Raw genomic sequence first — 17,728 nt, 5'->3', positions numbered from 1 at the left:
AAAGAAACCAACAAGGATTGATTAGGGCAAAGAGGTGGACGTGAGAGCTCAAGGGAAGGGAACTTCCAGAACGACAACAAAACAGGATAACTTTCTATTTCCTTATTCTCTTTTCTCATTCCATCAATTTTACATGATTGAGATGCAAATTCCTCTGTTTAATTTAGTTTGTATGGAGAGCTTGTTGGATCGATATGACAACCCTAGAAGGGGTGAACAGGGTTTCAACCATAATTTTTTTTTTTTTTTTTAATAACAATAAAACTTGATACCATGCCATAAAAATTAACGATAATTTAGAATTTAAATAGAAAAAGGAATTTAAATAGGAAAAGGGTTAGAAAATATAACACCTTAGTTTTATAGTGTTTGGGTCAAACTCGACATACTCCACTACCCAAGCGCCTCTTGGAAATTTGAATAAAACTTTCTAACTCTTTCCTCAGATCAGAGCCCGAGCCGAACCGCTACACCGCTCCTTTTACGAGTGCAAGAACAAACTCAATCCTTTCCACGGCTCAGGATCAAACCGGTATACCGTTCTTTTTACGAGTTCAAGAGAAAACTCAATCGTTTCCACGACTCAAGATCAAACCGGTACAACTGTCTGAAATCTTATAGAAACACACCACAACTCTCTGAAGTAATAGATTTACAATTTTCTCACAATACATAGATCTCTCTCAAGAATAAGATAAACAAGAAATAGAATTGGAAGCTTTGGAGAGAGCAACAATGGAGGCTTTTAAACAAAAATTTTAGATCGAAACACACCACAACTCTTTGAAGTAATAGATTTACAATTTTCTCGCAATACAATAGACATCTCTCTATATCTCTCAAGAATAAGATAAATAAGTTTAAAATTGGAAGCTTTGGAGAGACCAACAATAGAGGCTTTTAAACAAAAATTTTAGATCCAGAAAACTATGGAAAATTGTGTATTGTGTTCTATGTTGTATGTGTTGTGTTCTGAAAAATATGAAGAGGTGATGAGAGAAATAGAATGAGACTTTTAAACAAAAATTTTAGATCGAGAAAACTATGGAAATTGTGTATTGTGTTTTGAAAAATATGAAGAGGTGATGAGAGAAATAGAATTGGAAGCTTTGGAGAGAGCAACAATGGAGGCTTCTAAACAAAAATTTTAGATCGATAAAACTATGGAAATTGTGTATTGTGTTCTATGTTGTGTGTGTTGTGTTCTGAAAAATATGAAGAGGTGATGAGAGAAATAGAATTGGAAGCATCTCTCTCAATCTCTCTAAAAAATAAGATACACAAGAAATAGAATTGGAAGCTTTGGAGAGAGCAACAATGGAGACTTTTAAACAAAAAAATTTAGATCCAGAAAACTATGGAAATTGTGTATTGTATTCTATGTTGTGTGTGTTGTGTTCTGAAAAATATGAAGAGGTGATGAGAGAAATAGAATTGGAAGCTTTGGAGAGAGCAACACCACACGTCTCTCTGAAGTAATAAATTTACAATTTTCTCACAATACAATAGACATCTCTCTCAAGAATAAGATAAACAAGAAATAGAATTGGAAGCTTTTGAGAGAGCAACAATGGGGTCTTTTAAACAAAAATTTTATTCCGATATGTTTCTCTAGGCCTGTATGAATGATAAGGTTTTGGATGCGTCTTAACCTTCTTTCGCCTGGAGGTTGAGGGAGCTTCTATTCCCTTGCATCCATATTGATCGCAAAATCTACCAAGCTCTTTTCTGTTTGATATCGAAGAATTGAGCTTGTTTTGAATCTTTGACTCATTACAAAGTCTGAGCCCTTCTTCTATGATGAAGGATGCTATGGATCCGTATGACAAAGTTTGCCATGGAATTGTTCCATTGTACTTTGTCTTAAGACCATCTTTGATCCTCCTTGAGAAGTGTTTTGGTAGTCCATTGACGAAATTCTCTTTCCAGAATTCCAACGAACTATCTGTTCTAATAAGAACTTTGCTGAAGTACATGTCTTTGTACCACCTGAAATCACCTAATGTAGGGCATTTCAGATTCATGAGTATTTCGGCGGATCTCTCCTGGTATTTTAGAGGGTCGCCGACGAAGAATTCTATGAGGGTATATATGAGGGTGTTGACAGCATCCTCTACCCTTTCATGTTGTACCTCGGTCCTAGTTGATGGACCTTCTTCTTTGATAATTTGAGTAGTTGGTCTAATGACATAGTGGTTTAATATCTGTTGGCGGGTTGTTTCGTCGAGATATTTGTCCCACCAATCCTTGAGTTGCCCGGTAAATCCGGTTACCAAAACTTGAGCTATCTGATGGTCGGATTTATGGCCTTGTAATTTATACGCGCCTGCGGCCATCATCATCTCATTGACAACATTCATTATCAGAGAATCAGACAATCCATCGATATTCCATTCATAGATTGCTAAACCATCGTAATGAGCTTGAGTTTGTAGTGTCTTTTCTTCGAACTGGATATCTGGAAAAGACGGTTGAGGATACCAGTTTTTCTGATTACTGGCATTATTTTGACTTCTTCTAGAGATCCTTTCAATTCGATTGTAGAAAGGTTCTTCTCTCTCATTTGCAATCTCGTCTTCGAATTCTTGGTTCTCGTCGTCATTGTTAACGACATTGACAGATGAATCATGAGGCGTCATGGCCGGATTTAATATCCTGTCTAACTTTTCTTCTATCTTAGCCATCGCAGCCTCTTCTTTTGAAATCCTTTTTGTAAAGGTTTCGAGATTTGCCGGTCTGAGTATTGGTATTGACTCATCAACCTTTGGTACAGAGCTGCTTGCCTGTTCCTGCTGACTACCTGATTTCTTTGAGATTTTTCCCTCGATACTTTCAAGTTGAGTAGCGATCGTGGATAAAATCTTATTTGAATAATTGTTTTGATGCTGGATATTCTTGATATCTTTTAGGGTCGGATTACCCTTTTCTAGTCCTTCCGGAATATGTTTGAAAGGGCTAGCTTTGACCTTTTCTCCGTAGTAGTTGTCGAATTCGACTTCTTCTAACGGAGGATGTTTCGAATATACCTCGCCTCTTTTGGTAGTCTTCCAACTCCTCTGGGTCAAGGTGCATACCTGCAGAATATTTTCTTCAAACCATTCGAAGAATGGTATATTTTCTTTGATGGCTTCCATATGAGAATACCACTGAGCTCTTAATTCATTTCGCTCAGCCTCTTTGTAGGTTTTGAAGAAGGCATTTCTTTTTGAAGAGTTGGTAGTTGACATAAAATCTGCTTTCAAAAATTCTTTGTCTATCTGGAAATCAGCTGTAATGACATTTAGCTGGCTTTCTTAGACGGATTGAGTATCCATATCCGTATGGGTTGGAGACCTTGAGCCATCTTCATAGTGGATTGACGCCCTTTTTTTATCATAACTGACCTCTTTTACCTTTAAGGGGTCATACATTGATCTTGATATTCCTGAAGTACTTGGTCTAGAACTCAGGAATTCTTTTACTTTCGACTCTGACGAAGGTTCTTCGCTGAATTTTATTTCAACGCTTCCATCGTCATGTTCGATGATTTGGACTGGATTTTGAGATTCTTTCCTCTTTGGAAGATTTGCATCTTCTATTTTCCAGAGAGTGCTTCTGGTTATTTGATCCCAAGAGAGTGTTTTTGGGACAGTCACTGATGATTTTCCAATATTTGCTTCTATGAGCATAGTCGATCCTTTTGGTGAGGATCTTAATGCTCTTGGGGAAATGTTTGTATTCATGAGCTTATAATAAACCCTGAATATGACGACTGAAGAATGAGTTTCAGCCTTGATGTTTAAATTTTTTGACTGTAAATCTAGCATGAGAGCTGATAATATGTGTGGGTCGTGGAGAGACAGAGTAAAGTTTGGATAACAATTGAAATAGACTGGTCCATTCTCTAAATTGGATTGAACCATTCCCAATAAGGAATTTGAGAAATCTTCATGTCTCTTATCTCGTAAGGAGATAAGAACTGGGATATCTAATCCAAGTCTGAACAATGGTTTTACCACGACTTGGACAAGACCGACATGGAGATAGTTAAACTCTTCACGATGTTGGAGTATAAGAGATCTTGAAAAAAGATTCAGAGATTCCCTATTGCTATGAATTGGGATGTTCTTCTCTGAGAATTTGATGCATGATCTTTGAGTAAAATTGAAGGTTGAAATTTGGTAGATAGTTTTAGGATCTACCTTTGGAATAGTCCAATTTTTGAGTTGATCTTCGATTCTAGCAATCTGGTATTCTTGATTGACAGTATTTCAGATTGTGAGATTTTCTCCCCTTCGATGTTCATTTGAACTTTCTTCTTCATCGGTAGAGCATTTGAGATGGCTTGATTTTCTGAGCTTTCTAAGAAATTCGTTCATAAGATAGATAAGATAAGAGCAGGATGATTTTTCTCTGAATTGTTTGATTGATATTCAAGAGAGAGCTATCGGCCGATCGATGCCCTCTTTACATTGATGAAGTCCTTTTGTAGACTTCGAATTTGAACGTAAATTTGAAAAACGCCACCTAAGAGATAAGATCGAATCTAGCAGGACAGGACCCCTGCAAGATTTGTTTTTCTCAAAGACATAAAGTAGACTAATAATTTAAAAGACTAATAATTTACCAACTAATAATTTACCAACACTGATAATTCACATGTGAGCCCTCACTGTGTGGCCGACAAGTTGTCAATCTTTTTTTTGTCTCTGATAAAGTTGTCAGAATGTAGATAAGATTTTTCTTCAGAATTTTTCATATGACTAAGCACCAAGCTTGCCAACGGACTTACTGCGCTTCCTGTGTCTTACCACCTGGAACACAAGGGCTATTCGCTCATAATCCAAATCCTTCTGATTTTGCTTATCCTTCTCCTGGTTTCTGCAATATCGATTTTAAAGATCGAGAAACTCATCTTCCCTCACAAAAATTGAGAGGCTCTGATACCATTTACAAATTGCTTAATGACTTGAGCCCTTACGATTTATATGACTATCTCTCAAGCTTTGGTTTAGGTTCCTCAATAGAAAAAAATAAAATAGAGCATCTAGAACCCAAGCGGGGAGCATGTGTGTGGGCAGTGTGTAGAAAAGTACAATGCATCCAAATCCACCAAAAAATGAAATTAGAGCCAAAGCCAAGACATGATGTTTTATGCCACTAGACACGAACTCATATTTGCATGTGTGCATTTCTCGACCCTAATCGAGACTTCATGCATTATGCTCATGCATTGGGGGATACCCCTATTCCATCACGAGGGTACGGACACATACACCACTAGACAGATGAAGTATTATTATGTTTTAGATAATGCTGCCATTGCGGTTATTAATTCTAATGGGTGTCCAGCATAAGAAGCTACCAGAGTAGGCTTGTCCGAAAAGAAAAGGGGTCCAGCGGTGTACGAACTATCTAATGAGCTTGTACTTGCACGTATGGGCGGTGTGTAGAGTATATGACACACATCTAAGTTGCCCATTAATATAGTATCGTGGGAAAAAAGACTGATATGATAGGTCCCGTCATTGCATTCTCATGTTTATTGCATTTAATCCCAATATTGGGGTCACTTCCTGAGTATTTCTCAAAATACTCAAGCCACGTGTTACCTCTATTTCAAGTTAAGGCAAGGCATTTCTGTACGGCTGACGACGACATTGTAATTCGAGACCATGGCACATGCATAGGGTAGTTGTATTATTTTCTTAGACTTAGGCTAGAATAGGATGCTTTTAATTTAAACGTTTATTTATTTTATTTATTCTTTTGTTGTGTCGTTTTTAAAAGTGTTTTCAAAACACGTAAGAAAATGACTGTATCTTAAAATGAAGATGTCGTCTTATGAAAGTTTAAATAAAGTATTTCCGCATTCAATGTTAATGATATTTATACAGTGACGACCTTAAATAAATTTATTCATTGATTTGTACATTAGTTTTTTTTTTTTTTTTTTTAATCTTCCCATTTTAGTTATCATACCATATTTTGGTTTCATATTACCTAATTTGGAAAGGAGTAAATATTCTCAATTATATAAGAGTTTGGGTAGAATTATCAGCCCCCAAAAATGTACAAGTGCAATCATCTTGTTCTTCACCGTCTTCGATACAGGTATCTTGTAGTTATTAAAAAATGTATAAGTGTTTGAGGGTTGAGTCGGGTCAGGTCAGATTATGAGATTTTCTAGACCGAACCCAATTATTTGCATTATAAATTTTTCAGCATAAACAACCCTTGTTATATAATGAATCCAACTCAACCCAACTCGACCATAAATTTTTTTGGGATAGATAGTTGGTTCAGGTAGTTCGAGTTATTTATTCAATTTTTTTTATTTTGATAAAAATAAAAATTAGTTTGTAAAATATATGTTTATTTATTTTCATATGTTTGGTTACCATTTGCAATTCAATTTTGTGAGCAAACATGTATATCTTAAAATTAAACGTAAGTTTGATTGTACAAGGATTCAAACTAATAAGTTGGTTACCAAAGAACGAACCAGTAGAACTCAATTCAACATATATTTTGAAAAATTACTTTAACCAGATCTGGTAGAAAATAAATAATTATGAAATAAAATAAATACATATATATAAACACTTTTACCGGATCTAGTAGAAAATAAATAATCATGAAATAAAATAAATACGTATATATAATTTTATTGTACACAAAAATGTACATTTTAAAATTAACAATCAATTTAGATGGTTTTGGTTCAATCTAGTTTTGGGGACCCATAAACAACCTCACTCATAAAAGTTTTCAGTTATTTGAATCTAGTCCAAATAAGTTCATAACTGAACTCGAACCAGATTGGTTCAGTCAATCCATCTAGTTTCGGGAGAACCCTTAAACCAACTCAATCATAAAAGTTTTCAGTTATTTGAATTCAGTCCAAATAAGTTCATAACCTAACTCGAACCGCACAGGTTGGGTTGGGTTGATAGAATTTTTTGAGTCACTAGATTGATTTTGATATTAATTTGAGTATTACTTTGTTTGATGAACAGTGACAAGCAAACCATTGGGAATACAAGGAAGTCATATTCATATTACGTGCAACACTGTCCAAGATTGCTTTAATCCTAAGGTTTGTGAGTGCAAATTTGGGCTGTGTTTTTGCGTACCTAAGAGCCCGTCGCCGCACTTCAGCTTCCACCATGACAACATCAGTGATACCACTCAAAACTAAGAAGTGGCTCTCAACAACTATTCAATAAATACCATTATTTTCATTGCAATATGGTTTACACAAATGAATAAGACTGTGATAAAACCATGTATTTCAATATTATATATTAGATTAAATTGAAAAATTACTTTTCATTTATGATTTATTAGTTCGAGTATGATTATTGTGGATGAGCGATTGAGGTAGATGAGAGATGACTGCGTGAATTTCGTCATTTTATAAAACGTTTTATAGGGCCATTATGTATCGTCGTCAGCCTCAAGGTTTTATGACGCATCTACTATAGAGAGGGTCTAGCCTTACTCCGACTAGTTTTTGCGTCGTCTGGTGACTGGCTTTCGTACCATTTGTAATGGCCCAAAGCAGACAAAGTTGGGCTTGGCTGTTACAAATGGTATCAGAGCCAAACACCGGGCGGTGTGTTAGCGAGGACGTTAGGCCCTCAAAGGGGTGGATTGTGAGATCCCACATTGGTTGGAGAGTGGAACGAAACATTCCTTACATGGGTGTGGAAACCTCTTCCTAATAGACACATTTTAAAACCATGAGGCTGACGACGATACATATCAAGCCAAAGCGGACAATATCTCTTAGTGGAGGGCTTGAGTAGTTATACTTTAGTTGTAATATATCTTACAGGCAAATGTCTTTGCTGCCGAAAATCCAAATCTTTCAACTAAAAACAATAAACAGAGCATTCTTGATTAGCCACTTCATGCTCAAGTCCTTACTTTGTGTTAGTAGGACCAGTCAAAGCTCTATGCTCTCTCTTTTTAGTGTGGGATTATGTGCGGGAGAGAAAGGAATCTGTGGTGGCAGCGAACAACGAACAACAAGACTACAACTTAATTTTGACTTTTCACTCTATAAGATGAGCACAATTCATTAAAAAAAAAAAATTACAATACTATGAAAGTTATTAAAAGATCAGAATCAGTTCAATCTCCTCGTCCCTCTCGCGTGCCACCACCTTGTCTATACCCGAAAACATAAAAAAAATTGAAGTAGGTGTATTTTAATACACAAAAATACTGGAGTCATCACATGGTTGATGTTTTCACCTTCCTCACTAGTCCGGTACTACGACCTTGTCTTAAATAAGCCTAAAACCAGAATATGATTTTAGGTCCCATTAGACATTGAAAGACTTACATGTGTGTATTTTTTTTATCTTAACAATAGGGTCACTTATGGTGTTTTTTTAAATAGTCATTCTCTTCCTAACAATTTTTCTGTTAAAAACATGATTCATAACTATTAATTTAAATTTTATTGTCAAGTAAATATTTGAAATATTTCTATAAAGGCTCCAAGGTTTCATGAAAACATTTGAAAACTCTCCTAATATGTATATTGCATACCTTAATATTAGAGACGTTACACATAATTTACATTTTCATCCATGAATTTTTACTAATTACGATGTTTTGGTTTGTAAAAGGTTAATATCTATAAATGTTTAAAAGAATTAAATAAATTTTTAAAAAAATTTATGAAGAAATTAACGATACTTTTTTATTTTTTGAGTTGTTCTGCTGGATCGATCATGTGGGTTACAAAGTAATTAGAAAGTTTTATAATTCTAATTGAAATATTATAAATATAATTTAAATAATTTTAAAATTCAAGAAAACTAGTTTTCATTGAAATAGTAACAACTTTTATTTTAGTTTAAAGCAATTGAAAATTCCACCATTTGTTACTCTGCCAAAGTTATAAATGTCATACTTCGATTGGTCCATGATTTCAATTTTGCCCGCTGGTCCATCAATTTTGTCACCACATCATCAATTTTGTCACCACATCATCACGTCAACTATCTTATTTTGAATTTGATTGGTCCATGATGTCAATTTTGCCGCTACATCATCACGTCGGGTATCTTGTTTTTACTGAAACTTCTCCGTTTTATATCTAATTTGAGTGAACCAAAAAAGACGTTCAAATCGTTATTCCCAACCTTACACTGTGGACCGAATACTGAGAATTGTTAATGATTGAAGGTAGGTTTGATATCATCCGAACATCAATTAATTAATTAACCTTCGTGTTTATAATGTATTTGGGCTTCAACTGAAAGATGGTATCATCACTATCATTTACTTAATAAAAACTATTTGTTTTCCTCTCGACTAATCAAAATCGTAAAGAAACAATATGATTTCCTCGTTGATTAATCAAAACTCTTCAGTGACTACAAACTAAGAGACGTATCGTCACTATCATTACTTAATAAAAATTATTTGTTTTCCTCTTGACTAATCAAGATCGTAGAACAAAGAAATTACTAGACCTAGTAATCACTATCATTATATTAGAGAATTGTTTGATTTTCTTGTCGACTAGTCAAAATCGTATAGTAAAGAAATCATAAGACCTGTCGTTCGTGACTCTTAATTAATTGTAGAAACTATTTGATTTCCTCAACGAATCAAAATCCTAGGTGATTACGACTTTTATTACCGATTAAAGAAGAAATCCTTTGATTTACTGAAAGATAAATCAACGATTCATTTATTTCATAAACTATTTAGTTTCCTCTCGACGAATCATACTCGTAGCAATCACTATCAATATTAGTGAGTTATATTCCTCGTCGACTAATAAACGACATTGAAGAAACTATAAGACCTAGCATTCAAGATATTCAACTAAAGAGACTATTTGATTTCCTCATCGAAGAATCAAAATCGTATAGTGATTATGAACTATGGAACCAAGAGATCACGATTACCGATTAAAGAGGAAATCGTTTCATTTTCTGAAAGATTATCCATCCGACATACCTGATTGCTTGTGATTCGTGAGCCACCGATAAATTCCAACCACTGACTCGTCGCATTTCTTGTCGAGAAAACTCAAAGGCCGCGCGCAAATTTTGCCTTCTTTAACTCTCCTTCAAGTTCCCGCTCTTGGTTTATATAGAGCTTTACGGGAACGTTTGCCAGTTGCGTTTTATTTACGGAGGAGAAAATGATAAAAAAGTATTGCGGCAATTCGTCTGATTTGCACAGATGTAAACGGCACCATTTACTAACGGTCTGGACTGGGTCATACTATTAAAAATTAATGGGCTCAAAGAAGTCCAAATACATTATAAACACGAATGTATGTTAGGATCGCACAACAACGCACACGCTCGATCTAGATGAATACAAAGAATAGGATAGAGAAAATTGCAAGGAGAACTCTGGCTAAAAGGATTTTTTTTATTGATGACTTCAGGTATGTACAATAAAAGAGATAGAGAGAATAGAAAGTTACATCTCAAAGCTCTACCGGACGGGATATATATATAGTTCAATTTACTATATATAGCTTTACTAGATTTAACCATCTACTATATATAGCTATTTACTATATATAGCTTTACCCGATTTAACCATCTACTATATATAGCTATTTACCATATATAGCTTTATCGGATATAGCTTTACCAAATATAGCTTTACCGGATATAACCATTGACCAAGCTATAAATAAGCACCAGGCTCCATAACCTAACAATTCTCCCACTTGGAGACTGATCTAGTCAACCAAGAATTTCATTGTCAAACGACCATGAGCATCTTCATGGTCTTCATGGCACCATATCAATTGAGGCTTTGCACAACCTCAATATTCCAACATCAACACATTTTGTCAACATGTTTGCTGGATTCTTTGCACCCTCTATCTTCTCCAAACACATCACCATCTTTCACTAACCTGCAAGTGAAATGGTATCGTCTTCTGTGTTTTCTCTTGAAATGATAGACCGGGTTCCTTCGCCAACTGTTTGACACTCTGACTATCTCTGTAAAGAATATCTTCGTGCTACTTCTTGCCCATTCTTCCAGATAGTCAGTCATCCATATCGTCTTCTTTCCAGCTTCAACTATTGCCACGTACTCAGCCTCAGTACAACGCATTTTTTAAGTCTAGACGTCTCATCATCCATGGCTTGCTCCCACTTGGTTGTATCCTCCAACTGTAGGGCCTCATCAAAGGGTTGTGGTTCCCTTTCATCAGCAACAGATAGTGTAATGAAGGTACATGCATATTTGGTACTCTGATAGTACAGGATGATCTTCTCAACACCAGTTCAGGTGTCACTTGCTCCACTGCTGATTCCTCCGCAACAACCTCAGGAGTTTGTTGAGTATCTGCTACAAAATCACTTGGTGATTTTCTCCGCAACTCAACCTCAACTCTCACTTGTTTTGTTGTCTTGGAACCTTGCTCCACATCTAGTTCCTCAGCAGTAGTCTTAGGAGTTTCTTGAGTATCTGCTACAACATCACTAGGTGAGTTTCCCTGCAACTCAAGCTCAACTCCCACTTGCTTCGTGGTCTTGGAATCTTGCTCCACATCTGGTTCCTCAGCAGTCATCTCAGGAGTTTCATGAGTATCTGCTATAACCTCAGTAAGTGAGTTTTCCTGCAACTCAAGCTCAACTCACACTTGCTTCATGGTCTTGGAACCTTGCTCCACATCTGGTTCCATTTCCAACTGCACTTTCTTCAATTCTCTGGCGGTCCTTGTGAAGCTAACTCATTTCTGCTTGCTCATAACATAGTTCTCACAACGACCCACATCAGCAGATTTCAGACCTTCTAAAACTTCTTTCGCAGCCAGCCTCTTCATTTCTTTCGCGCTCATAGGTTCAAGTCTATTGTGCCGTAGACTTGAATTTGAAGCACTCTCAGCAACAGCAGCTATGTTCATACACCCTGCAGTGGTGTATAGGGTTCCAGATTTTGAGCCACGTTCTACAACCGTAGCACCCTTCATAATCTTCCACGAACCCTTCCCTAACTTTGTTGCATAACCTGTGCTGTCCAACTGACCAATAGAGATTAGGTTCCTTTTGAGACCAGGAATATATCTGACATCATTTAATGTCCACTGATTTCCTACCGAAGTTTTTATGCAGACATCTCCATTTCCTTTAATCTTCAAATCTTTGTTGTCGGCAAGATACACCTTCTCGAAATTTCCAGACTTGAAATTCCATAACAACTCTTTATTTGGAGATGAATGAAAAGATGCACCTGAATCCAAAATCCAGGATTCAATCGAACTGTCCGCTCTGAGGATTAGAGCATCCCCAATGTCTTCTGCTGAATTTATAGAATCATCATCATCTCCAGATTTGTAATTCTGCTTCCTCTTTGGTATTGTACAACCTGTCCGAAAGTGACCTTTTTCTCCACAATTCCAACATGTTACGTTTGGTCTATTTGGAGATTTTTCTCGGTTCTTTGATTTTGATCGCCCTTTGTTTGGGCCCTTTGGTTTACTTCTTCCCCTTCGATCAACACTAAGAGCATTGCCTGATGAATCTCCAGTTTCTCGTTTGCGAATACTTTCGCTGAGAACTACATCTCGAATTTTACCAAACTTTAGTTTATCAGATCCTCGGGAAATGTTGATTGAGGCAACAACAGTATCCCATGACTCGGGTAAGGATGACATCAAAATCAATACTTTAATTTCATCTTCGAAATTAATTTCCACTGAACTCAGTTGACTTACGATCATATTGAATTCATTTATATGATCAGCAACTCGTTCACCTTCAGACATCTGTAGATTGAACAATCTACGCATCAAATACACCTTGTTCATAGCCGACGATTTTTCGTACATATTCGACAGCGCCTTCATCAGATCTGACGTTGTCTTCTCCTTGATAATGTTGAAAGCCACGTTTCTAGATAGCATCAACCGGATCATCCCTAAGGCTTGTCGATCCTTGAGCTTCCACTGTTCTGTGGTCATGGTATCCGGCTTCACCCCCAACAGAGGTTCGTGAAGATCTTTCTGGTACAGATAATCTTCAATATGCATCTTCCAGAAACTGAAATCGGATCCATCGAACTTCTCAATTCCAATCTTTGAACTTTCCATCTTCAAAGATCGTGGTGAATTTTGCCTAGCTCTGATACTAGTTGTTAGGATCGCACAACAACGCACACACTCGATCTAGATGAAGACAAAGAATGGGATAGAGAAAATTGCAAGGAGAACTCTGGCTAAAAGAATTTTTTTTATTGATGACTTGAGGTATGTACAATAAGAGAGAGTAGAGAGAATAGAAAGTTACATCTCAAAGGACGGGATATATATATATAGTTCAATTTACTATATATATCTTTACTAGATTTAACCATCTACTATATATAGCTATTTACTATATATAGCTTTACCCGATTTAACCATCTACTATATATAGCTATTTACCATATATAGCTTTACCGAATATAGCTTTACCAAATATAGCTTTACCAAATATAACTATTGACCAAGCTATAAATAAACATCAGGCTCCATAACCTAACAATGTATATTTGAATATTTAGATTTTAACATGTTTATAAGGTAGGTTTGTTATCATCCGAACATCAATTAACCTTTTGAGTAAATCCTTGATGTACTTCTCTTGATTTAAGAAGATACCATCTTTCAGTTGTTTGATTTGAAGTCCAAGAAAGAAACTGAGCTCTCCCATCGTACTCATCTCAAACTCATTATACATACATTTGGAAAATTCTTCACATAAAGAAGGGTTAGTAGAACCAAATATAATATCATCCACATATATTTGCACTAATAACATAACATTTTCTTTAATTTTAATAAAGAGAGTAGTGTCGAGCTTACCCATTTTGAAATCATTCTCAATAAGAAAATTACTAAGTCTATCGTACCAAGCTCTTGGAGCTTGTTTTAAGCCCTAAAGAGCCTTTTTCAACTTATAGACATGACGTGGAAAGTCAAAATTTTCAAATCCAGGAGGTTGTTTTACATAAACTTCCTCCATAATATAACCATTTAAGAATGCACTTTTCACATTCATTTGATATAATATAAAATTTTTGTAAGAAGCAAATTCATGTAAGATTCTAATACCTTATAATCTAGCAACGGGTGCAAAAGTTTCTTCATAGTCTATACCTTCCTCCTGACAATAACCTTGAGCTACAAGTCTAGCTTTAGGCATTGCTTGCCTTCGACAACCAAACATCACTTTTGTGGAATTCAATTTTGTTTGACCACACAGGTCGCCTGCGCATGCATGTTCAATCGTGCGCAACACAACAACGTTGCTTCTCATTGTCATATCAGTTCCCAACAACACGATCCATGCATCATGATATGATGCATGACCATCTTAGTTTGCTCAAACCATATGTTGGGAACTCACCCATGTGTCGATCATCTCATTAGGACATTTCAAACATTCATCCATCTGGATTCTCTTGAGCATCAGACTCTCCTGTGTACATGCTAAACCATTTACGACATACTTTCTTGATAGCAGGTGCATGATCCAACCTTCGACACATGGGTTGGGGAGCAATATTGGTACACCTATTCCATCTCTTACTTTCTTGTTTCTTTCATCAACCATAGAAAATGTTATCTATTTTAAGATTAAGATCAATGATTAGCTCAGGCATAAATCGTGGCTTGGAAAAATATGAAAATAAGGGCCACATTTAATAGGACAGGGGTAATGTGCCATTGCAACCATATCACAATCCTCACGCAAATCTTGTTAAACATGTCATAATCTAATAATCATGCCAAAAACTTGATGATGGAATATAAAATTTTCAAATGACTCACAGTGTCGAAGGAATCATCATTTTCAAATGACAATTGTGGTCGGTGGCGTTTGTTGTTACAAACCTTGAGGATGTGAATCTAAGAACGATCATTAAGGTCATATATTGTGTGTTCTTCTTCAATGATGGAAGGAGAAGACGCTAAACCGATTGAGGCGGACTCTTGGAGAATCTTTTAAGAATCACCTATCGAAGATGTCTGAGCTAAAACTGCTAGTAGCCTAGACATTGAGTTGAGAAATTCAGTGTTTTTCCTTTGTGGCAGATCTTGTAAATGACCATTTGTCGAAAGACATATCAAAACTATTTACTTTTCGTTAAAGGATGTCATATCCTTTCTGGCCTCATGTTTGATGTTCACATAGAGAACCTTAACATCTCATCAGAAGCATTCAAATGTCTCCCCCACAACTCTTAGATCTTCTCCAAAAAGATTTACTATGCTCATAGAGGTAAATCTGGAGAAATCGTCAACCTGTTTCCAAAACCCTTTCATGGGATCAGATTACTAAGAATTCTACCTGGATCCTTAAATATGCGAGCCTTCCAATTAGGAAAGACCCACAGTTTGCTCAAGTCATCGAACATGATGATGGAAAGCGTAAAAGTAAAATTCAATGAAAATTAAATTTTCTTTCCAAAGGTAAAGATTTTTAAGCTCGAGATCTAGTACCTCATGAATCTCGAGATCTCCATAAAAAATCAACATGTCAAAGTCTATGCAAATAGAGCCGGTTGATTACAACAAAGAAGTAGTTTTAGTCGATTATGAGGGCAATCCCAGATCTCCAACTCGATATTATCACAAATGAATTGTCCACTGATAAAGAATTCCTTAAAAATGCATTACAACCTCGAAGGATATCCTAAATATCCAACATCAAAATAACTTCTCAAACAAGATTCTCTCAACCATTGCAAGACAAGTTAAGAAGATTGAAGAAAAAATCAAGGAAAAACGACAACAAAAGAAATAAAAAAAAAACTATTGCAAATATTAATGGCGTGAGATTCGCAAAAGTTGAGGAAAGTTCTTTTATTCATACCAGCTATTTTAGACAAAGTAATTAGTCTCGGCTCAACAGAAGAGGCACTTGCTCTGATTGAAGAAAAGCTAAACAATCTTTCAATTTTGATAGAACCTTAAGTAATTAAACTTTTAGTGTCATAATGAACCATATGAGAATGACCTCAAAAATTTTAAAAATGATTTCTCCAAAGAAGAAAAGATGCCCAAAAAAAAACTAGACCTCATCAACAAACTTGTTAAATTAGAGGACAAAGTCCAAAAAACTAGATGAAGAAAAATTGGTATCCTAAGCCCTCTTTCCCCCATGTTCCGTTCGAAGAAAAAACTCAAGTGACTCAATCCACCTATGAAGGAACATTCATACATAAGTGGAATATAGATGGTCTATCCGGTCATCTAGTCGTAAATGTAATCAACAAAATGTTGATGGGAGCTAGCACCTATAGTCTTCGAGGTAAGTTTGACCACGCTATTGCTCAAATTGTAACTTTTGGTTTCACAGGAGTACTCAAGGATGGGTTGGAGAAGCATATCTCCGACGAAGAAAAGCAAAGGATACTTAACCATGCTACTATAGAAAGAGAAGTACAAACATAAAAAGTGAAATTTGAATATCTCAAGTTATGGAGAATGATATAAGTGTTGAATAGCCATTAATACCCTTTTATATATTGTCTTAAAGTTTGTCGTAGGCAAACTACAAATCCATACTGAACGTTTGAGAAAATTCTTATGATTATAAGATGCGAAAAGTTAGCTACTTCTGATGGTACAAAGATATAATTGTAACTAAGGTTATGACAAGATATGATAGTACCCTTTAATTATGGATGATGCGCTTCATTGAAGGACTTCCAAAGTATATTTCTCGAAGGATAACTACCGCTCTCAATGAAGAGTGTAAGCATAAGATTCCTTGGAATGAATTCACTTATAGTGATTTAGGTTATGTAATAGCCAAGTCGACCGCCAGCAAATATTGTCTACTTTGGCCCGTTACGTATCGTCGTGAGTCTCACAGTTTTAAAAGCATCTATTAGGGATCAAAATGATATTAATTAACAAATCAGAGTGGCGCAGCGGAAGCGTGGTGGGCCCATAACCCACAGGTCCCAGGCCAGAAACCTGGCTCTTATACCAACAATAAATAGCATTCCCATCAACTACAAGGTCGGTATAATTTTTGGTTTCACAGGAATACTCATACTCAAAGACAAATATGGCTTTGATACCAACAATAAATAACATTCCCATCAAGAAAAGAATTTTAAATTAGGAACTTCACCAAACTCTTTTAAATACTCTATGGGTGCTTTCCAACTCATGGTTTTAAAATGCGTCTACTATATTGAGAGTTTCGCCCTACTTTGACCAGTGCATCGTGTAACGGTCATACTTCTTCAAATGTGCGGCCTCTAATCTTGACACGCTCACCAAAAACCTTATGGGGTACTTAATCTACATTCATATTTTTTACCTGGCTTTGTGGCTTTGTTGGACCTTAGGCAAGGTTTACCTTCGACATTCAAACATCACTTATGTGGAATCAAAACTTGTTTCACCATACACGCTGCCTATGCATGCATGTTCAATTGTGTACGACACAACAACGTTGCATCTCATCGTCATCTCGGTTCCTCACAACACGTCCCATGCATCGTGATGCAATCTCAAGTCTCGAGATAGCTTCTCGAGATAGCTTGACCATCTTGGTTGTGTAGACACATCCCTCGGGACAGTTTGGCCAAGTGGTCTAAGGTGCCAGATTTAGGCTTTGGTTTGAAGGGGCGTGGTCCCACAGCTGTCATTTATTTTCATTTTTTGTAAACCTTCAAGCCCGCTGCTAGCACATATTATAAAAACCTCATGATTTTAAAACGCGTCTACTATAGAGAGAGTCTAGCC

This window comes from Cucurbita pepo, unplaced genomic scaffold (assembly GCF_057944985.1).
Source record: "Cucurbita pepo subsp. pepo isolate OVF unplaced genomic scaffold, ASM5794498v1 scafford_13, whole genome shotgun sequence".
Taxonomy (NCBI): Eukaryota; Viridiplantae; Streptophyta; class Magnoliopsida; order Cucurbitales; family Cucurbitaceae; genus Cucurbita; species Cucurbita pepo.
This window is presented reverse-complemented; position numbering follows the sequence as displayed.